At 40.6% G+C, this 24,295-nt stretch overlaps 1 pseudogene; it reads left to right on the top strand.

The window, feature by feature from the left end:
- Positions 1-7,147: 7,147 nt before the first annotated feature.
- Positions 7,148-24,295, top strand: part of LOC105994836 — a 30,828-nt pseudogene continuing 13,680 nt past the window's right edge.

Below are 24,295 nucleotides of genomic sequence, written 5' to 3'. Positions count from 1 at the left end.
CTTGAGGAACCTGTGACGTCCTCTATCTGAGAGGATGTCCTGGTTGTTAATGAGCCCTGGTAGGCTGGATACAGTGTGGAAGTACACAGGTGGTCACATAAATGCAACCTTTGCCCCACAAAGCAGAAAGACATGGTGCTTGTCATTGAATTGTCCAAGAACACACAAAGGAACCAGAAATCGAGTGCTTGACTTAATGAATCACAAAAGACATGCAATCTATGTCAGGTTAAAAAGACACAGCAGAAAGCATTGCTTCCTCCTGAAAACCCTTATCTCATACTCTCAGGCTCCAAAGAAGCTAAATTCAGCATGGTCTGCCTGTAAGTAGGATTAACAAATATATAGGAACAAAACAGACCACAGTGTCCACTTAACCTTGCCTATTCTCAAACCAAAACAGCATTCATCTGATTTCGGACAAGTGGGGAATCTGACTTAGTGAGTTTGAAATGTTGGTTCTCCCTCTGTTAGACCATACTTCCAAAGTTGTACAAAGGAAACTGTTCAGATATACTAATATGACCAGAAAAGTAATAAGACCCACTTGTGACATCACCCACATGATGCAGAAAGAAAATTCTATGAAAATGTTTGTGGGAAAAGACTGGATTCTTATTTATGGATTCATTAAATTCAGTACCAAGATCAAGCCACGTCCAATCGCAAGGTCCACATGCATTTAAGTTGCACATCCTACCTCCATTTATATAGTTGACTATCTGGAAGTAAGGCTCCAAGTGGACTTTGCCCGTGTAAGTGGGCCCTGACCAAGGTTAGCACTGAGCCATTCCCTAGTTGTCAGTCATCTAAACTGCCAATCATTATAAAGATATAAATCAATGTATCCATTTCTATCCCATCTCAGTGCTCCTCATACATTCCAAACCTATTTTGTAGTTGCAAATATATCCAGATTCTGCAGTTTCTTCCTGTGAATTGTGTGGCTCCAAATTTCTTGTTTCCCAAGACACGTGTTATTTCCTAATCAATATATTTGTCTACTATACCAACAAAACATTCATACATTAAAAATTAAATAAATTTCTAAATAAATTTTAAATGAAACTTCTAAAAATCCCTAAGGACAGAGATAAGATCACATACAAAGGGAAATATAACTTTACCTAACAATTCTCCTTATTTGCATATGACTTTAATCAATATTAGCAACATTAGACAGATTGAGCTGCCAAGAACCTCCGAAGAAAAAAAGGACATGAGAAAGGCTTAAATTCTTCTTTCTTTGTTGACCTATAGGTACCAAACACTGCAAATATCACCCACAAAAATCCCTACCAATAATAGACCTCAGACCTTATTTAGGTGTATTCAAGCAGACCTGTTCTTTCTAAGACCACCTCTCTTTTCCTAAGGGTTTTCTCCAAAACTCCCAGCAGACCTTTGAGTTCTGAGATGAAGGAAATTTGCACTTAAAAAAAAAAAAAGATGGGAAAGGGAAACAAAGGAGGAGGCAACAATGCTTGATAAGAAACGTACTCATTACCTTGCCCATGTAATTGTAATCCCTTTGTACAGTATTTTCACAATAAAAAAGGAGGGTAAAGAGAGACAGAAGAAAGAGTAATGCAAATGGGGTGAATTCGATCCAAGCACATTATGTGCATATTGTGAGTTTCACACCAAAGCCCTTTCATGTAATTAACTTATATTAATAAAAATAAGAATATTTTTAAAGAGCCTATGAAATTACAAGCATAAGCCTTTATTCTTAGAGTCAGCTCTGCCACTGCTTCACTGAGTGGCTTCAGGTAGAACCTCTTTACTCTGTACCTCAGTTTCTCCAATTGACTTACAAATACTCTTTATGGATCTGCTATAACAAAAGAATAAACAGATAGGAAAAACAACAACAAGGATTTGTGTGATAATTCAAACCCGAAGTCTCCTGCTTGCTAGGCAAGCACTTCTATCATTTGAGCTACACCCTAATCCTTATTATTTTGAGATAGGGCTCTACTAACATTGCCCTGTCTGGCCTTGAACTTGAGATCCTTCAATCTCTACTTCATCAGTATCTGGAATTATAGGTGTGAATGACCATAAATACCAATTTAATCTCCAGGCCCAAACTCCAGGAGTTCCACTTGCCCTTATAAAAAGATGTGGTGAAGAATAGCAAAAGAGGATTTATTACATGGCAGCCACAGAAAGACAGCTCTCCAGCACCTCACCAGCTGTCTTCTGTCTTACAGGCATATGCTTTAGCTCTACATGGAGAGCTGGGTTGGAGAAGGAGAAGGTGTCATAAGACTAAACTGTACTTTGTCACAGGTGTGGCCTGGCTGACCATTGTCTTAGTCCTGGTTTCCAGAAGAGTTTCATATCCCTTCATCATCCCTTGTGAGAAGAGCTAAGAAGGAGTAGTTCCAAAAGTTGTCATCACTTATCACTGGATGGAATTAGAGAGAACAAATCACTGCTGCTTCATCCATGTTGTCTGGCTGGTGTCCTCCCAGAGCTTCTGGCTGTTCTCTTCTTTTGGAGAAATGTACCTTTGGTCATAACATATCAGTCATCAGGAGGAGAGAGTTCAAATCAAATAATGCAGATGCAAAGTGAAAACAGGAAAGCTTAAGTTTGATCGTGCTTTTACTTAATTCAGGAGCTTAAGTAATAGCCAGTGTTGTCTTGGCAAAAAAGTAGTTTACCTCTTACAGTCACACCTGGCTTGTTTATTTGCTCTTGACACTGGATTTTGCTAGGGACCCCAGACTAATGTGGCAGTCATAATCCTCCTGCCAAAGCTTCCCACAGGCCAATATTCCAGGCGCACATACCACCACTAAGCCCAGCTCATCCTCTTCTTGAATGCCTTTGCCTCCCAAATAAAATGACTTCCCCTCAAAGAATTGGCTTGTAATCTGCTTCCATCCAAAGTTAGGCAGTTGACACAAGAGCCCTGCTGCTAGTTAAAAATGACCCTCAAAAGGCACTGTAGCACTAAAAACCAGATTCTCTCAAAAGAAGAAGCAGAGATACAAGGTGAGAGAGCAGAGAGCCTCCACGCACAGCTTACTCAACACAGAGAGATCACCCCAAGCCTCTGCTTTGTCTCCACAGACAAGGCTGAAAATGCCTGCAATAGAACTTTCTCTGTCTGTGTCCCCAGGCATGGGGATCTTCATGTTGAATTTTAATGAGAGTAGACACAGCTGAGGAAAAGAGACCTGAAGCCAGATGGGTTTGGTCAACATTCTGCTGTGTTCCGCATCTTTGTGAAGCACTCTTTTGAAAATGGTTGGTGCTGGTGAACCATACCATCGTTATTCTAGAGGAAAATTTTCTGAGAGGGAGAACAGATGCAAACATGTAAATCTCATCAGGACTGCAATGTCACATGAAGCTAAGGGTAAGCACAACACCTAGACTTGGAATCAGTGGCTAACAGATGCACCTAAACACTTCCCTCTGGTGAGCAGAAGACTCTGTTCTCACCTGCTCATGAAGAGCTTGTAGCCTCTCTCCTCTCACAGCAAGATGGCCTGTTCTCCACACTAGCCTCCTTCACTAGTATTTCCTTGTGGCAATCACAGTCCCATAACACATCTGGACTCAAAGGCCCCCACTTAATGATTCAATTCTTCTCTGAAAAATGGGGCTCAGGAATCCCAATGTCCTCTCAAAATAGTACCAAGAATATATGTATTTTGTTCCGAAGCACATGAAGCATGTCAATCTAATATCAGAGAAATTTATCAAGCTCCCAAATCTAGTGATTGTTTTAGGCCTTCAATCATTTAAATATGGGCTTCCATTTGGCATTTATAACATAAGCCGTATGGCAATAATAATACAATAGTAACTCATAATAATAACAAATGTACTTAATAATTGCTATATCCCAAGCTTTCTCTGATAGAGGATTTTATATATATTCTCATCTAATTCTCACAACAACCCTAAGAAGTATCACTTTCTCCACTTCATCAGTGCAAAAATGCAAACACCAGAAGGGTAAAAGGCTTTGAGGGCTGGGAAGGTGGCTCATGGGCAGGGAAGGTGGCTCAGTGGTAGAGTGCTTGCCTTGCATGCATGAGGCCCTGGGTTCTATTCCTCAGCACCACATAAGCAAAAAGAAAAAAAACGGAAGTGGCGCTGTGGCTCAAGTAGTAGAGTGCTAGCCTTGAGCTGAAGATCTGAGGGACAGCGCCCAGGCCCAGAGTTCAGGCCCCATGACCGGACCAAAAAAAAAAAAAAAAAAGAAAGAAAAGTGCTGGAATACACCGAGTATTATATGACAAGAGACAGGGACAAGATCTATGTGTGTCCTTGCGGTCAACTCTCCCTCTTATACAGCCTCCCTGATGAACTTATCAAATCCTAATCACCTAATGAGGTATCTCTCAAAATACCAAAACTGAATTAAGTTTACAACTTCTTAATACCTTGCAGTTGAAATTCCATTTATCACTTCAAATGTTCCTAGGGACCTAACATTTATGAAATCTGTATTTTTATTCTTTTTTACATTTATTGTTTTTGCCAATCCTAGGGCTGAACTCTGGGCCTGGATACTGTCCCTGAGCCTCTTTGTGTTCAAGGCTCAAAGCTAGTGCTCTACCACTTGAGCCACATTACCACTTCCAGCTTTTTCTGAATAGTTTATTGAAGAGTCTCACAAACTTTCCTGCCTGGGTTGGCTTAGAACCGAGGTCCTCAGATCTCAGCCTCCTGGGTAGCTAGGATTATAGGCGTGAGCCAATTTCACCTGGCTTGTATTTTCTTTTTTTAATGTACATGTTTTATTTTAAAGAGGGGTTACAGTTACATGAGTAAGGTAATGAGTACATTTCTTTTCAAAGATTGTTACCCCCTCTTTTGTTTTCCCCTAATGTCCCTTCCCTCCCCACCTCACCAACCCCTCTCCCTTCCCCCGAAATTGTAAAGTTCAAGTTCAACATAGTGTCTTGCACATTTCATTGTTACAATGGGTCAACCTATGTCCTTGTTTCAGCATTTTGTTATTTCCCTTCTCCTCCCCAAATTAGAAAAATGTATATGTATATGTATATCTTGTATATGTATATACAAGATGCAGGGTACCAGAATCAAATGCAGTGAAAACAGAGGTTATACCATGGGGAAAGAACATACAAACGAAACAAAAAAAATCACATAGTACATTATGAGTACATTAAAAACAACAGCAACAATGATAAAACCTCTTTTGTCCCTATCTTGGAGTTCATTTCACTTAGCATCATCTTATATGGTCATATGTACATAGCTTTTGACCTTTTCCACTTGTCTGGTAAGATTATTCTAAACATATACTAGTTATTGCAAATAAGGGAAACCATAGAACCTCTGTTTCTTTGGGTCTGGCTTACTTCACTTAATATAATTTTTTCCAAGTCTTTCCATTTATATTGGTCAACTTTTCTCTCTTTCCCAGATATTTTACTTAGGTCACACATGGGGCCAAAAGTGGAAAAGTGGTTGGAGAAAGTTCCTAAAGAATTCCAACACAAAGCTAGGCAAAGTGTCTTACACTTATAATCCCAGCTACTCAGGATTCAGAGATTGGAATGAATGAGGTTCAACACCAGCTTGAGCAACAAGTTAGTGAAATACCCTCTCAATCAATAAACTGTGATTTTAAAAAATGCCTGTCTCCAAGCTTCCCAGGAAGCTTAAATAGGAGGATCACAGTCCAGGTCAGTCTAGGCAAAGACTTAGTCATATCCAAAAATAATAATGATAATAATAATAATAAAAGCAAAAGGTTGAGGGTATAGCTCAGGTGGTAGAGCACAAGCCTAGCAAAAACAAGATACTGAGTTTAAATACCAATACTGCCCCCCCAAAAAATATTCTCCACAAAGAACTCAATGAGTTATTATTGCAAGATGCCTCCTTATGGTTTGTTCTTGGCTTTTCCAAGAGCTCTCCTTTCATTCTTTAATCTCCATCTTTTCCAGTGAGTTAAAAAGTGATGGGTTCTCAGATCACAGCATACACCTCTTTATTCTAGGTTGCTAACAATGCAACTATATAAGTTATATTTTGATCTTGATTTTGATATATTGCCAGAATCATCCATATTCCACTCTTCCCTAAGAGGAATGGATGAATATTGGAAGCTGGAAGGAGAGAAGTCTAAATCCCTCTATGTGGGCACAGGATGTTCGGAGAAGTTGGATCACATTTCTTCACCCACTGGCATTAGTTAATTCCAGACACAGTTGGTTCTAGCAAGATTGGTTCCAGTATTTTTTTCTACCTTGAAGTTTTTGTTTCCACAATCTGACCTAGCATCTTTTCCAACTCTGACCATCAGCCCCAAGTTCCCACCCCCAGGTTTTGCTGTTTACTAAGAACTCTGTCGCAGTTCACTAGTTTCCTGCCTCCAGGCTCCAGGATCTGATTATTCCAGCCTTTTCCCCTTGTTTCTTCAACCCCCACAATGGGCCTATATTCTTCGCTTACTCTTTATCAATCCCAACATTCTATATTAGCCTTTTCAGTTTCCAAGTCATCCCAATTCCTTATCAAAACCTGTCTTAAAAGGACTTGTACACTATCTCTTTTCCTGACAGATCTCTGTTCCAATCAGCCCTGGCTTCCTTTCTCAAGTGAGTCAGATCTGTGACTGTTGATTGTAACTGAAGAAGCCACATTGACACATGCTGTTATTTTTTATCCAGGTAGAAACTGAGACTAAAAAATATGAATAAACTTTGCCACAGCCACATGACAAATGAGAGAGTGACATTGTGACTCACAGTCAAGTGCATCGAATTCTATAGCAATGTGTGCTTTCTCCAGATCATGACAGTATTAGGCTAGAAAATATTTTTTAAGCGAATTCAGCTTCTGACTTGCAAAAGATGACACAGCTTTGCCTCCTGGCTCCTTTCCTAATAAGTAATTTCAGGGTAAATAAATTAAAGCATAACCCTAGGAGAATTCCAAATGGCAGAAGGAAGCTGAACGGGCTTGGGACTCTAGGAACACCGGAAGTACACAGAAAGGCAGGGCCCACCAACCCACAAAAGAAGTGGGTCAGCCCTGGACCTTCACGATCCCCAGCTCCAACAGAAAGCAGCCCTGGTAAGGTAACTTTTTCCCTAACTGAAGTAAGAATTTAACATATAACATCATTAAGTGAGCTGTATGAAGAATGCCACTGATAATACGAGGCAGGGATGCTCATCGGCTCACCGGCCTGGTCTCTCCCTCGGCAAAGGAGTCCATGGCACTAAGGGGCTCTGAGTGGGGACTCACAGCAACAGGCTTTATGACTCACTCGATTACTTTTACCAATAACCACGAAGAAAGAAAACCCCAAAGTATGGCAAGTTTTCTGAAAGCATTCCGCTTTGCCCTCAGATCCAAGCAAGTTAACTCCTGGCTTTAAGTTAACATGAGTTAATTCATATCAGTTAACACATGGCCTAAAGAGTCTTGGAATGTTAGCTCTGAGGACAAACTCAGGCCAGAGATTTGGACCTTCCAGACTCCCTGGGAGCATGGGTCAGGATGGCACACCATCTCCAACTAAGTCATAAACAGCATCTTCCATGAATTTGCAGCCATGTTCTTTAGGGTGTGTTTTCTGGGCTCTTTGGTTGGTTGTTATATTATTGTTACTGTTGCTTGGGTTTTTAGTTGGGTTTTTCTTTTGTTGATGTTGTTTTGTAGTTTCCATTTTTGTGCTAGAACTGGGGCTTAAACTCAGAGCTTCTCAGTTTCACTTGGCTTTTTTTTTTTTTTTTTTTGCTCAAGGTTGGTGTACTCTACCACTGAACCATATTTCCACTTCCAGCACACTCGTTAATTGGACACAAGAGACTGCAACTTTTCTGTTTAGGCTTGCTTCACACTGGGATCCTCAGATCTCAGTCTCCTGAGTAGCTAGGTAGATGTGAGCCACTGGTGCCTGTCCCAGGCATGTTGTTTTTAAGAGGCTCACCTGTCATTCACCTACCCTCTTCAAGAAACTTGTCTTAACTTGATATGAAAACAGAAATATTTTGTAACATCAGTCCAAAATTACCTGACTGAACCAATTTCAAAGGTAAACTAGGGAAAGAGTGAAGAGCCAGGCTGAGGATGTGAGTCAAGACGATGAAGTTGTTAAACACTGTGGCTTCCAATTTTTATTTCTAGTTTTGCAAAGTAATAGTGTTACCACTAGATTTCCCTCCATGTTGCTGTGGAAAGCACACAGTGACTCAGATGTTCATCTAGGAGCTGTTGAAATTCTGCTGACTGGAAGAAGCTCTTCACCTTTCCAGAGAATGATTAACCAAGAACTCGCTCTCTGAACAGTCACCAGAAGAGAGAAAGATGCCATCTGCCTACATAGTTCCTAACCTGTGATTCTTCTGCACTCCCTTGGCTTTCAAAGTCTATCCATCCTCCTCCCCTTCAGCTGCCCTGATCAGATCCCTCTGAACTCATCTCGCTCAGAAAGAAGATGGGAAAACTCGGGCCCCCTCCAGAGTCAGCATGACTCATGATGGTCTATACCTCTGTGCCACATACCACAGCATCAAAATGAAGTCACAAGCAGGTTGCTCACACCTGCAGTCCTAACTATTTAGGAATTTTAGATCTGAAAGACCAGGGTTAGAAGCCAGCCCAATCAGGAAAGTCAATGAGTCTCTTATCTCCAATTAACCACACACAAAAAAATCGTAAGTAGAACTGTGGCTCAAGTGGGCAAAAAGGCCAAAGGAGAAGCACCCAGGCCCTGAGTTCAAGCCCTAGTACTGGCACAAAAAAATATACTAATGCTAAACAGCATATAGAATACTGGAGAAAGCATTAGTAGAGAACCTATTTCTGTTACTTAACAATGCCTGAGCATCTTCTAAATGTTGTGAATGTTGTTCTAGATATAGCTATAAAAGAGTCTCTGCCTCAGGGATCCTACATTGGGACAAGAAGAACCAGACAAATAAATAGGCATAAAATGTCAGATGGTGATAAGTATTGCAAAGAAAATAAAGAAGGTTAAGGGAAGCAAAGTCAGAAAGATTGGGAATGCGATACTATTTTATATGAAAGACTCAAAGATAATCTCTCTACAGAGGTGACATTTGAATAGAGACAAAAAAGGAATTTGGGAGAAGTAGGCACACATATGCAAGCAAAGCAGTCTAGGAAAGAGAATGAGAAAGGGGTGGGATTGTGATTATGGAGAAAGGAAAGGAATCATATGTGGGCTGCTGGACAGAGCCAGTGAAGGGTCTGACCAAGGACTCTGAGGACCAGTGTCAGGAGGATCTGACTCCCATTTAGCCATTTAGAGGAGCATTTGGAGAAGTGTTCTCTTATTTTTGTTGTTATTTTTCTGACTGTGTTTTGTCTATTCTGCTCTATTTTGTCTATTCTGTATGTCTATTCTATTATCTATTCATCTATTGTGTATGTGTATTCTATTGTCTATTCTGTTTATTCTGTAGCTGTCTGTTCTACTGTCTATTTTTTCTATTCTGTATTTGTCTATTCTATTGTCTATTTTGTAGTTGTAGAACTTGGGTTTGGACTCAGAGCCCTTTCACTTTCTAGACAAATGTTGTACCATTTAAGCCAGGCCCCCAGTCACCTTTGAAAAATTTTTAACTAGGAAACCACATGAGCTGGCCAACGGTTTTGAAAGGTCATAAGGCCTGCTGCTAGAAAATAAGCTGTTCAGAGAAAATTCAGTGAGGACATCAGTTCACTACGCAATGGTGGAGCAGTGGTGGTGAGAAGAAGTGGTCAGACTCAGAAAAAATATTTTAGGGTAAAACTGGAAGAATTTCTTGATGGATTGGGTTCATGAGCTGAAAGAAGGAAACAGGAATCAGCACTGACTCCATGACTTTTGACCCAAGAAGTTGACAGCATTTGTTGAAGACTGCAACAAACTTAAGCAAAGGCTGAGTATGAATAGAATCCAAGCTACTCAGGTGTCTGAGATCAGTTAGATCATGGTTCAAAATCTATTTGGCAAGAAAAGTTCACTAGACTACATTTCCAAAATAACCAGCAAAAACAGAGCTGAAAGCATGGTTAAAGTATTGTAGCACCAGCCAAGCAAGCACAAGTACTGTCAAATAATAAAAGTACTGTCAGCAGGAATGATTTTAGTTACAGGTGTATGTTGCAGGGCATTTGGACTTGCAAACTTGGTTTCATAATGATGGTTAATGCTAGAGACATACAGTTGGATGTTACCACACATATTACTGGTGATTGAAGCTACAGCCTGTGGGATTTTGATAAATGACTGGGTTCATGCAGTTGTAAAGAGAATCAAAAACAGATAGAATAATAGATAGCTGTCTTTGGAAGCCATATATCCAAGGCCTCAAAACCTCTTGACCTATAAGAGTGCAATCAGTGTATTAGCTGCACTCAAGGAATCTGATGAGCATAAAATATATGTGAACATAAACTATAAGGATGAGCAAAGAAGGAAATATAGCAAGATCATCAAAATGTGTTCATAGGCTACATCAAAAAGATATCTCCTAATCAGAGAGACTTATACAAAAGGTAAGATAAAAGATGATAGATAAAAGATAGGTGATAGATCACTATATTGGTCAATCGATAGATAGATAGCAGTTTTGCAGTGTGCATCTATGATTAATTATTCATGGAGAAGATAATTAAATTCCTTTTTTTCAGTTGTTTCTCTCTACCCCTTCCTATCTAACTCAAGACTTGCAAACCACACTCTTTTTTATGTCCCTTGCCTGGTCATCTCAAATCAAAAGCCCTATTTATAAAAATCACTTTTACCAGACCAAACCAACTTGGGCTAGACAACATGTTTTATAAGCTAACTCGGGATCTGTTACCATTTTTAAAAGATAACACTTGATTTCTCACCTGACGTGCTGAAGAATGGCAGAAAGGAGGCCTCTAGGGAGGGAATGAGATTTTCATAGCTTAAACACTAAAAATAACAGCCCCATAACACTGAATCTCATTACCAAGCAGCAAACACGCTTGCCTCTCTTTTCAACCGTGGTGTTCATAAGACGCCTTTCAGAAACCCATACTCATTTGCACTCATCTTCCCCAACCCTCCCCATCCACCACACATATGCACGTAGACACATACATGCACACACATACACGTGTGCACAAAGATATATCTGAACAGACATGCAGGCACGCATATATATACATATACATACATGCTACCAACAGCCACAGCTATGCTATTACCTCTGGTAGACTTGGGGCGGGGCAGGGTGGGGGGGATGTGTCAGGGCTAGAACCTTATCTTGTCATGTTATTTTAATTTATTGCCCGGAAAATGAGTCTGCAGTTGCAGACCATTTTGTTCCGTATGGGGCAGATTTGGGCAGAGCTGGTGAAGATAATGAATGCAGCCGCACGTCTCTAGTCTGCGAGGCGGATGGAGAATCAGATGCAGGGTAAATGAGAGAAAGAGCAAACGCGAGTGCCAGGCACGACCCAGCTCACTCCAGTGCCCTCAGTTCACTGTTTACACCAGCCTCACCCATAAAATAGATAATGACAATATTTCCACATGTGTTCCTCAGCAGCTACTCTCCAGGGAAGTCTAAAAGTTCATAGTAGCCTTGTAAATAGCTACCAAATCTTTAGCAGACAGTGAAAGAGACATGAAATCAGCACTTCACCAATCACTGGCCTGTCTTCCCTGGGCCTCAGGCAAGGGACTATGGCCAAGGCCATGAAAAGCAATGAGCCAGGGAGAGCTGCTGGCCTCCACACACAGCCTGCTCCTGTCCTGCTCTGCCCTCTTGTCCTTAAATCCTCATTGTCAGTCTCTTGAGAAAAGCTCTACTTCTAGAATCTTGCCTGAAAGGAAAGGCATCAACATTAACACAACACAGCACACATCAACATGAGCTTCTCCCCTCTTCCCACTTTACCTAGCCCCTTCCTATGTACAATCTGGGGAACCATGCTTCTTTCCTCTATCCAGGCCTGGAATTAGCAGGACACAGGACTACATTATTCCCTGCCATCAATGCTAGATATCTGAGGATTAATTAAAACATGCCAGCATCCAGAGGGCACCTTAGCATTTATGAGTGCCTTCTCTCCCTTCCTCATACAAAATGCCTTCAGGGAAGCTTGGGAGACGCCCCATGGGTATTATCTGTCCTCTCTAGGTTTGAGAAAGGAAGGGGTAATGCGGACGGCTTGAGGTCTACCTGAATGAAGTGTATTAACTGTCTTCCCTGATGGCAAAAAAAGAAATTTGAGTTTCACACAGACCTGACTGTCACTCATGTAAATGCACTAATTCTTCCAAGCCAATTCGTTCATCTCTACAACTCATTTATTGTGTTCACAAAGGCTTCTGTGATTCAGGAGGAAGGAGAATGGAAAGTACTAGGCACAACCTTGAACAGCCGGCATTCTGGGAACATTGAGTCCCTGTGCCTCTTTCCTCCTCCTGCATGAGCTTTAGTGCCCACACATCATCATCATCATCATCATCATCATCATCATCATCGCCTTCAAGGCTCTGACAGTGAGTCTATCTAACCTGCATCTAACCTGATCTTGACACTTACCGTGTATCAGGCAAAATGACAGCCAAGTGCATTCCAGACACCTCTACATTAAATCTCACTGCAATGCTGTGGTAACAGTGAGATTTACTAATATTCACCTTATGTGAAAGCTAAAAAATACAAAGAAGCAACTGATGCTGAGATTGTGATGCTGAGTTGAGAATGTCTCTCTGGCCTATCTCAGTTACTCTGTCTACAGCCTGATGCTCGGGAGTCCCTCTATCACTACTCATTCTAGCTACCATTGGATCTCTGTCCTCCTCCTCTTCATTCTCCTTCTCTGGTCCCACTTTGACTAGATTCACCCTGTAACTAGACTAGTTAGGAGCCTCCAGGGACCTGGACCCTGGTTCTAGTCACATGGTATGGGGAAGATATACGCGAATAAAAAGTATAGAAGTTCCAGTTCAATTTGAATTCTGGGTAAATGTTCATTTTAGTATAAATAAGTTCCAAATATTGCATGCTATGCTAACTTATACGTGACATAGTCATAAAACTTTTATTATTTGCCCATCTATGATTCAAATATGTGTGAGAATATTCTGTATTTTATTTTGGCAACTCTGGGCAAGTTTTGCTGATTTGATGTATCTCAGACTCATAAGCCCTCTTCTTCCATCTCTGCTATGGTAGTCAATTACATCGGTAGATTTCAGAGGGTCATATTTCCCCTTCTCAAACTTTTGTAGTCCCTTCCCCTTGAGTCTGGACTGAACTATAACTTCCTTCAGCAAGGAAATGGGAAAGAATTCTATGCCTGCTCTCAGCCTACACCTTAACAAAGCTCCCCCTGTGATTTCTAAACCCTCGTAAAGGGAATCTCGCTAAGCTGCTGAATATGGAAAGGGATAGGTCCTGAAACAACATGACAGGAAACCAAGAACCAGACCCAACAGCACAGTCACACCTATGACCCCAGCCAATTCACGCCAGCCATCGTAGATCAGGTAATCTATGTGAATAAGGGAGCTATGGGGGATGTTTCACCCCCAGTAGATACCCAAGCTAAACAAGAGGTATTCTATCTCTAAATCCTGCAACTCATGAGAAATGAGTGACACTTTCTAATACTAAATCACAGGGAAGTTGGCTAGATAATAGAGAGCTAATTATAAAGCTTCGGGGTCAGTGTCATCAATATCTAGTTAACTCTGGTTACTACTTCGGATTCCTCCCAACCTTGCCTTGCAAGTTCTGACTAAACACAGCTTAGCTTATAGCCAGGACTTGAATAGCTGCCACAACCCATGAGTCAATCCCATACTCTCAGTTACAGCTAGGAACTAGGACGGCACAGGGCACAGTAGGCAGTTATCTTGTGCTGCTGTATAACAGAAGCAGCACGGAGCCAGCCCACACCTCAAGAGACAGCAGTCAAGCAAGGCAGAGGGAAGATGGCCGGCACCTGCCTGTTCTCAGCTGGAACTTTTGCCAATCCTATTTTCTTTGTGCTTACATAATCACAATGTCCACCTACATATCATTCAAAAGAAACAAATTCCAGGAACTGAGGGCCATAATATCCATCTGAATTATTATCTGGCTTTGGACACTCCAGGGAGGATTACTAAAAGCACAGCAAGAAAAATATGCAAGCAGCATCAACAGAAAAATACAAAAGGTTATGATATCGATTCACAATTTAAAAAAATAATAATGCCATCATTTGATCATTTGACACCCCCCACTCAGAGTGGTTAAATCCTTTCCCACCATTACTCATAGTTGATGGCTGATATAATGATTAGGCTTAATTTTAGTGGAAGATTTCTGCATAGGAAATTAAGAAGAGAAAGTCATAATTCTCCAGAATTAGAGTTGATGTCACTGGACTCTTAAAATATGCATATCATCTAAAAATGCATCAGGAGTAGAAACCTTTTGACAGAATTAGCTAATGCTGCTGGAAAGCATACCTCAAGGGAGAGACACTAAAGAAAGAGCATTGGCTCAAGTCTTTGCTTAAAGCTATAAGTGCCAAAGAAATGACCGTGATTCAAGGTATGGCAACCCCTTTTTAAGGGCTCAGAAAATCCCTTCATTATGACTTAATTGCTTTCTCTAGAGTGGACTTTTGCTGAAGGGACCTTTCCAATGAAGGTATTTTGTTTGAGAGTATGGCAAACACTGACTCATCTTAGGGATTTCACGTTAAGTAATTCACAGCTCTGGTCCTCAAACTCCTTACTGGTTTGTACAACAGATAATGGGAAAGCAGACCCTTGAAAGGGTTTAATAGGTTTAGAACATGGCACAAACCCAAAGGAAAGACATGATCAGTAAAAACAGCAATGAGCTGTGGGTCCATTCTAACTCAGCCTGCAACCCCAGACTTACTTGATTCCTGTGATTTTAATTCAGAAGACAACTTTCTGTGTGCCTTTGGGATAGCAAATGTACTTGAGTCCTTGAAAAGACATGGGCTAGTTTCATCTACATGTTGATTGGTTTTCATAGTATTCAGTACATAGAGGTCAGACAGAACTAGACTGGAATCACAATCCATAGATACACTGCTATTTAGTGAACCTCCATTTCTCATCTGTAAAATGGAGACAATAACATTTACTTTACAAGGTTTTGGGGGAACTTCAAGTGAGAGTAGGAGAATCCAGATCAAGTTCAGACCAAGATTTATGATTTACACACACAGTGATTAAGTAAAAGGCCAGCAAAAGTTCCATCTCAGAGAGGCTCCCACCAAGAGTGGCCTTGGACTGACCTTGAGGGAGTCAGAAATGTAAGTTATGCCCCAGAGTTTGGGCTTCATGAGAGCAAGGGAGTGGATGTCCATACTCCTCTTTCTTAGGCACTAGCTAGGGGCTTCCACAGGGCTCTAAAGGAAATCAAAACTCATAAGCATTTCCAACTCTGTGTAGGCAAAAGAACGCCAACAACCAAAGTAGAAGCCTCCAAAGAAGAGTTTCAGGCACCGAGCCATTTGAGAACAAATTCCCCTTGAAGCCGAACAGGGTTGGAATCCTGGGAGAGAGCCAATGGGGAGCTGGATGGGTAGAGTGCCTGCAGCATGCATTTTGGCCTGTGGTACTAGGCAGAGTAGTGGATAGATGGGCTTTACCTTGGAAGTGTGAAACATCTCAGCCTTTCCCACACTGCATCCAAAGCAAACCCTTAGCCCTTCTCTTACTCAGGTTTTGTAGCAATAAAATAAAGACCCATGTAGTCATTTCATAACTCCCCTGTGCCTGCAGCTTCACACTCAGGCTGAGGTAGGAGTCAGTACTGGCTACCTACTAGCCCTTAATACTTCCGTCTCTGGTGGGAAACATGAATTTGAGGCCAGTGCACTGTAGCACTGTCCTAAAGTCTGGACAATGGCTTCCAGAAGAGCTTTTAACCTTTAGATTATAGGATAGTGGCTAGCCCATACATTTCCATGGTGGACAACCTCACTATTAGAAGCTCTCATCTCTTGGAAGGAGTTAAACAAAGGCTCCCTTTTAAGAGCAACCTGGCCCAAGATACCAAAGGAGTCCTACATCTTCAGCAGAAAGGGAAGAGGGATCAGCAGGCATTTCAGGTTTCAGGCAAGGGGCCAGTGAACCTCTATAGAGAATCTGATATGGATCCTGATCTCTACCACTCAAAAATTTATAAAGAAAAACATTCTAGCAGCTAGGATAAAACATCATCTTATGATTTTTTTTTAAAGAGAACACTATGGTAGACTGTATTGGTCAGGGGAGCTGAAATCTCAAAAGCTTACAGCATAGGAAGACAATGTCAATAACAGATAACTTAATTATCTACTACACAAGTTAAAATTTGGGGGGATTGGTGTCAGGGGATGAATTTGAAAAAGGTAGAGAAGGTAAGACAGAAACACTTTTGTGTTTACTCTCCTCTAGGATCAGTGTTAGATTAGGCCCTTTATCTTTAGCCTCTTCTCCCTGATGATGTGAACATACATGATCCCCCAAGAAGATGCTCCTGACCTGTTTCCACTTCCAGCTACAGCCTTTGTTTCCTGTTCACTAATACTGAAATGTCTCAGCCCTCCTCCATGCAGCTCACGTTCTGACCTTCACAGCTGGCCAAGGAGCCCATGCTGCCAATCACTACAGAGCCAAGCCCAGGATCTCTAGAGAGAGAGGATTATCCAGTGAAGAATTACTCTAAAACACATAGTGGTTGGTTACTACATGAGCCTGTCCTTTTTAATGCTATAAAACATGATTCTTAGCTGCAAATAAGAGAAAGGAAACTAAGCAGAATCAGAAACCTCACAGTCTAAGGCCGTTCAGGGTCAAATGGCCTCTCAATTATCTGAGTCCCTACCTCTTGATGCTTAATGAACTTCCAAAGATGCCCTAATCATCACTGATCAGACCAAGTGTCTCTCACCTTTAACAGCACACCAAGCAAACATGTGGAAAGGTTTATCTTGTCTTCCTTCTGGCACTACCTTGAAAAATGACCTGTGTCCATACCCCCCTATAGATAAACAGTCTGGGCCTGTCTTCTTGTTAGCTCTGTAGTATTGGTATTTTAATCCTCCCTTGTTTGAAAATTAGGCATTTATAACATATTTCAAATACAAAGACTCTTAAGTTCCTTGAGAGCATGAAGTACACGGTTTTCATCTGCCACAACACATGCTGTCAAAAGAGTGACATTGCTCCCAGGACAAGCCAGAATCCTTGCCCGGCTGAGAATGTGGAGTCACTAATCAAACTAACGTCTTCCAACAGTATAATTCTGTCTGATAGTGAGAATGTGTGAGATGACATGGCTGGTGTCAAGTAAATGAATTCATTCCCTCTAGAGGCAATGATGATAATTATCAAGAAGCCTGATGTCCAGACCTTCTAAGTATATAATTCTCTTGGATAATTCTGTCTCTCTCTCTTTCTCTGTCCCTCTCTCTATGTATCTCTGTGTATCTCTCTGTCTCTCTCTGTGTCTTTCTCTCTCTGCCTGTCTCTCTCTCTTTCTTTCTCTCTCTCTCCGTAGATCTATCACACGCCCACACACACACACACACACACACACACACACACACACACACACACATCTATCTTTTGTTGGTTCAGTTTCATTCAGACAACACATTCCCTACTGGCCTTGAATTGAGATGTTCCTAACCTCAGCTTCCCAAGTTCTGGAATTACAGATATGTCCCACTATACCCAAGTATGAGGAAATGCTCATAAGAAAATATTTAGAAAGTGAATCCTGGAAATGGCTTATATATCTAATAACTTAAATCAGTATGACTAAGCATTTTTGCAAATATTGAAAAAAAATATTTGAAGAATAATTATTCATATTTGGAAATTCGTTCATTATGTATAGAAATATATGTCTGTTAAAATTTTATTCCTCCAAAGGAGATAAATATACCCAAATACGAGGTTATGAACATTTTTTACCTTTGTTATTTCTTACAATATAAGCCAATTGTATTCAATTTTTAACTAACAAAGTAAAACAGCCTTGACATTGGGTCAAGGTCACCAAAAGGCAAAAATAACATGATTCAATAGTCAATTAGCAAGTAGCTGTTACCTGACCAGGAACTCTGCATGAAATTTCAGGTTGATAGATCTCAACTTTCTATTTACATGAATGGGGGTTTAATCTGTAACCTGACAATGACCTTAAAATATGATTGCTGCAGAAGGATCATAAGACAGAAACTGACTGTGAAGAATAGATATATAAGAAAAGCTTCAAAAAAGGAAGTGGTATCCTTCAAGAATTCTCATTGGTTCATGCATTCACTGATTCTATCAACTATGTCAAATACTAGAAATATCCCAGACAAGGTGCTATCTAGCATCTTCTGGATGACTACCCATCCTATTGTGCCTCCCCACAAGGACTAAATACCTTAAATGGTAAATGGACATTTGACAAACCACAGGTCCCAGCTGGTAACTACCAGTGCCCCTTGTCTTCCAATCATGATGGTACAAAAACTCCTATCAATGACAGCTCTGTTCTATCTGGACTGGTTTGAAATCACTAGTCTCTAGCTGGAGTGACTCTAGAGATGGTATCCATGCCTTCCCAGAAACCACATTCCCCTTCTGAGGTAGTCACCTCCCACAAACCCCACTGATCAGGCAGGAGGCAGGAGACAGGAGACGCTAGTTATATCTGATTGGATGGAAGGGGGCCCTAGAGATGAGATGAGCCAATCAGGTTCTCTTTTCTAGCATAAGCTGCAAGTGTGCTCCTTTGATTGCATACCCTTGAGCTCTCCAGCCAGTTCTGAAATGACCCTCTTTGGCCAGATCTATTGAACGTTGGAGAAAACAGGTTCAAGGAAAAAGAAAAGATTGAAGGAGGTGTACAGAGAGCACAGCACTTGCTAAAGAAACTATATCTTGACATCTCTTGCTTTTACATTCTGGAACATTCCTCCTTTCTTCTCCCTTTAAAGAATCCTGTTTGACATATATGTAAACATATACAGGGTCATATGCCTACATACACAAACATATCAACTAAGGCATGACATATGCAGGAGAGGGCTCCAATAGTGTAGCTCTTTCAAACAACTTACAGTTTAATAAAATGAACACAAATATGATGACACAGGTGGGGAGGGGCAGGAATCCAGGGAGAAAGACAAGAGGAGAAAAGAAGGGTTTGCAAATACACTCGTAATATTCAATGTACATTTATGAAAATGGACCCAGGAAACTTGAGGGATAGATGGAATTAGGAGAGATGGAGGAGAATGATGGAAGGGGTGACACCAATAAAGATGAGTTTTACTCCAAAAAAATGATACAGTGAGTTAAAACCTTATTGGACAACTACTTAAAGATCATTTTGAGCCAGGAGCCAGTGGCTCATGCCTGTAATCCTAGCTACTGAGGAGGCTGAGATCTGAGGATCGAGGTTCAAAGCCAGCCCAGGCAGGAAAATCCGTGAGACTCTTATCTCCAATAAAACCACTAGAAAACTGGAAGTGGCACCGTGGCTCAAGCGTTAGAGCACTAGCCTTGAGCTGAAGATCACAGGGACAGCACCCAGGCCCAGAGTTCAAGCCCCATGACCAACAAAAAAAAGATAATTTTGAAAAAACTTTTAGAAGAACCTTAATTGAATGCGTTTCTTTTTCCTGCAAGTGGACACCCTCTGGGAAAAGGCTCTCTGAAACCCTTGGGGTTTCTGAAATTTGATGACCATATCCCCTGGTTGGATCACTGGGTCATTGTCCAAGTCTCATACAAAGCAGACATTCAGTAAATAACTGTTGATTAAGTAAATGTACAAATAGGAAGATACTTCAAAAGATCTCTGATTGTCCCCATATACCTGTCTGATATCCACAGTCACAGTCACAGCAAAAATGGTCACATGTGCCCATGCACAGCTTGGAGTCTCTGCTCCGACTTGTTCAGTAGCCATTGAACACCTGTTTTCTTTGGCATTGCTTACTTCTACTGAGCCATTGGATAGTAGAGTTCTCCTCTGCTCCCATCTCTAATGAATGATAGCTTTTTGTGACAAGGAAAATGCTCAGTGTTCTCTCGAGCCCCATCAGTAGGCAATTATAAGAATAGAAGCATAGCATCAAGCATAGACAGCATAGATTTAGTTCCTGGTTAGCAGGAACAGACTGCACAAGTAGTTTTGGAAATGAGGTCAAACCCATTTGTTTCCAGATGGTCCCAGATAGCCAAAAAAACCTGCAAAGGGTAATGGAAAATTTTTCAGGCATCATATGGCCATTCATCACATCTAACCAGCAACTTGATTTCTGAAATGCTGGATAAATCTGCCTTGGAAGTGAGCCACATAGCTGCCCAATGTATGTGAACTTTATTTTTCTAAGTAATGACAACTTCTTATTCAGTATTTCATAACTTATCTCCTTTATCCAAATCAACTTTTCCTTCTCCACTGATGTCCATTACTTGTCTTAGTGTTGTTTTTTAGTTCTTTGTGTCATTTATTTACTGAGCACCTACTGTTTGCCAAGCTCTTTTCTAGCTATAAGGATAATATAGGAAACCAAACCAAGTTTTCTAGCTACAAAACAAAACAGATCAATCAATAAAATAGGCTAATATGTGATAGATGTTATCACTTGAGGGGACAATTAAAAATGATGGTGATTCAGAGTTCCAGTGGTGACATGAGGTTGCTAACTTACATAGAATCCAAAGAAAGACATCACTGAACTGATGATACTTGAGCGGGGAACTGCAAAAGGTATGGAAATCAACCCTGCCCATATCTAGGTAAGCATATTCCATGCAGAAGAAACTGCATGTGCAACAGCCCAGGGAAAGATATGCTTAGCATGTTCTGGGAAATGGAAAGAGAGTAATGTCTCCAGAATGGACTGAGAAGGGAGGTGAAAAGGTCAAGAGGTCAGAGAGATTTATACAAATGCTTTCCACTGGCTCTGGATGCTAATATTCAAGGATGATGTTTTATTCATCCTCTCCCTAGATGTTGGCACTTAAATCCAAGCCTCTTTATCAGCGTGGCCTTGAACGATTAACATTCTCCCTCAGTGAGTCTTGTCTCTGTTTGTATCCATAGCCTTTTCTTGCCTTTCTGAGTGTTTAGCTTGACTGGCTCTATTCCAGCACAACACTAACAGGTGGGGCTTTGCTGACGTACTCAAGGGTAAAGTTCCATGAAAGCACTCTAGGCCATTGGGAGCTATTGAGTTCTTGGCCATGGTTTCTTCTGATTCATTTGGCTGTGTCCTTCCTGACATGAGGCCTTTTTTTAACTAATGTAAGGCCAAATCAAATGATAAATAAGTAAATGAACGAGTACATCTCAGATCTCACCTAAACATTGCAAAGAGAAGATAAGAGACCATCATTTAAAGCTACAGGATATAAGATAGGTCACAAATATCAGTAGCATTACTATGCAACAGTAGTGAATCATCTAAAATATAAATCAAGTAATCAACCCTAAGACAAGAGCTACCACAATTAAAGAAAAGAAAAAAGATACCCGAGAATAAATTTAACCACAGAAGTGAAAGATCTCTACAATGAAAACTATATAACATTAATGAAATAGAGATGGAATTTTAAAAAATGGAAGGGCATGTGTCCTTCCTTTGGAAGAATGAAAGAACTGGAAGAATCAATGCAGATTCAATGGAGTCCCTAACAAAATATAATGAGATTCTTCACAGAGAAAAAAGCAATCCTAATAGTTGTATGGAGCCACAAAAAATCTCCAAATAGCCACAGCAATCTAGAGCAAAAAGAACCAATCATGAAGTAATACACTATCAGACATCACAATGCACTATAAAGCTGTGGGAATCACAGCAGCATGCTTTTGACATTAAAAACAACTATACAGACAAATAGAACAGAATAGACAGCCTGGAAGTAAAGCCACACATCTATAGACAATGTGTTAAGAGAATGCACTAGAGAAAGGACAGCCTTTAAAACAGTGTTGGGAAAATTAAATATCAGCATGCAGAAGAATGAAACTAGACCCATGTCTCTCACTAGCACCACAAATCAGCTCAAAATGGATAAAACACTTAAATGTAAGGCCAGAAACTACCATACTTCTAGGAGAATACACTTCAAGGCATTGGTATGAGAAAGGCTATTTGAGCTAGAATCCAAAGCAGAGGAAACAAAAGCAAAACTAGAAAAAATGGGGTAACATTGAACTAAACTGCTTCTATACAGTAAGGAGACAATATCAGAGTGAAGAAACAACCTTCAGAATAGAAGAAAATATTTACAAACTATGGATTTTACAAGGAACTAGTATCCAAAATGTAGGCGCAACCCAAGAAATCCAATAGCGCCCCCCACCAAAAAAACCCTCAAACAGTTACCCAATGGCAAGCTGATCTTTGAAAGAATTCTTACTTATCACTAAATCATTGTGGAAATGCTAATCAAAACCACAATGAGTTTTCATCTCATCCGGTAAGAATGGATATCTAAAGAAAGCTAACAAATGCTGTTGAGAAGGGGAGAAAAACTTCTTGTCCGTTGTTGGTGGGAATGCATTAGAAAAAGAACAGTATAGAAGTACTTCCAAAATTAAAATAGAACTATCATAAGCTCCCTACTGGGTAGTACATCAGAGCAAATGCAATCAGTACATGGAAGAGACATTAGCACTCCCATGTTCTCTTGTGGCTCTATTCACAATAGATGAAAAGTAGGGGAAAATTGTGACGATCAACTGATTTATGGATAAAGAAAATGTCACCCATACACAGAGGAATACTACCCATCCAAAAAATAATGAAACCTGTCATTTGTGACAACTTGGTACAAAGAGACATAATGTTACATTTGACAACATCTCACAACAAAAAGGAATTGTTGGGCAGACACGCTTCTCCCTCACCCTACAGAGGCAAGCTCCAATGAACTGGAGCAGCCCAAAGCCATTGTAGAGTCTTTGAGCTTGTATTCCATTTTATTCTTTATACTGTCCATTCATTATCTCTTTAGCTCCTAAGGGTGAGCCAAGTAAGAGAAAAGAACAGTTAGAATTATTATCAATAATGAAATGAAAAAAATTAAATGAGATGAGTATCAGGTCCATCCAGCTAGAAAGTGACTGGGCTTCATGCAAATCCAGCTATTCCTTTCGTCAAACTTCCAGTTTTATCTGTTAAAATAAAAGCTTTTTTGTAAAGGAGGGAGATGGAGGAGCTTGAAGAAAGGGGTGACCAAGAAGCATTGTACTCCTAATCTGATTTAGGGAATTGTAAACCCTTTGTACAAGAAGGAGGAGGAGGAAGAGGAAGAGAGGGAAAGGAGGAGGAGGAGGAGGAGGAAGCTTAAAATAAAAGGTCTAATTTTTCTTCCTCTTTTTCTATTTCTACTGACTACTTTAACCCTGTTACACTAAAATAAATTCTCGCTAAAACTTTCAAACGATTGTTCTACAGTGAATACTGGGATACCTAGAGAGATATCCCTAGGTACTGCAGCACCCACCAGAGGGTGCCTCACCCTGAATCTCTCAGAGGAAGAAGGAGTTGGAAAAGCAGGGCTCTTCTTTCTTTATCTCCCTGAGTATTGTATTTCACACGCAGCTCTGTCATCCCCAAGCTGTCTGCTAAGCACGCTGCCAGAACTAAAGGAGAGACCTCCTAATCCCTGGTGCTTAAAATGGAAATGGAAGTGCATAATCACAGGATTAAGAACAGCTGAATCTCGGGATGCTAAAATAACCTTTAGAACAAGTTGCCAGATAGATTTTTTTTCCTCTGTGCCAAAACATCTTTTCTCTTTATTTAAACCTTTCTGAGTTATAAGAGAAATGTAATTAAAACCATGATTTTTCTCTACTCAAATGAACAGCTTCTGCTCTCTAAGGAAAAAAAAAGAAAGGAAAGAAATTATGAAAGAAGACATGTAAAGATATCCATCCATGAGTATCTAACTGTTGGGAGGACTGAGCTCTTGAGCCAGCCAGGTTCAGACTATTTGGAAATGGACCAAACATGAAGTTTGGGGCTGGTTATGAAGCTATTGTCTAACAATACCGCCCACCCTTCTGCTAGGGCTGGACTCCATAGATAAAAATGTCTCCTCGGCCATCTGGCTTCTTGTTAGGTTCTTCCAATTAAAGGTTGTCAGAGGGAAGCTGCAGGGCAAGAAGAAGGAGAAGGAATTTGCCTCTTGCTGTTTGCTTCCTTCCAGTTTTCTAGTTGCTTCCAGTTTCTTCTTCTTCTTCTTCTTCTTCTTCTTCTTCTTCTTCTTCTTCTTCTTCTTCTTCTTCTTCTTCTTCTTCTTCTTCTTCTTCTT

The sequence above is a fragment of the Dipodomys ordii genome, unplaced genomic scaffold (genome assembly GCF_000151885.1).
Source record: "Dipodomys ordii isolate 6190 unplaced genomic scaffold, Dord_2.0 Scaffold110, whole genome shotgun sequence".
NCBI classification, from domain to species: domain Eukaryota; kingdom Metazoa; phylum Chordata; class Mammalia; order Rodentia; family Heteromyidae; genus Dipodomys; species Dipodomys ordii.
The sequence above is the reverse complement of the archived record's forward strand: the minus strand, read 5'-3'. Positions and strand labels throughout refer to the sequence as shown.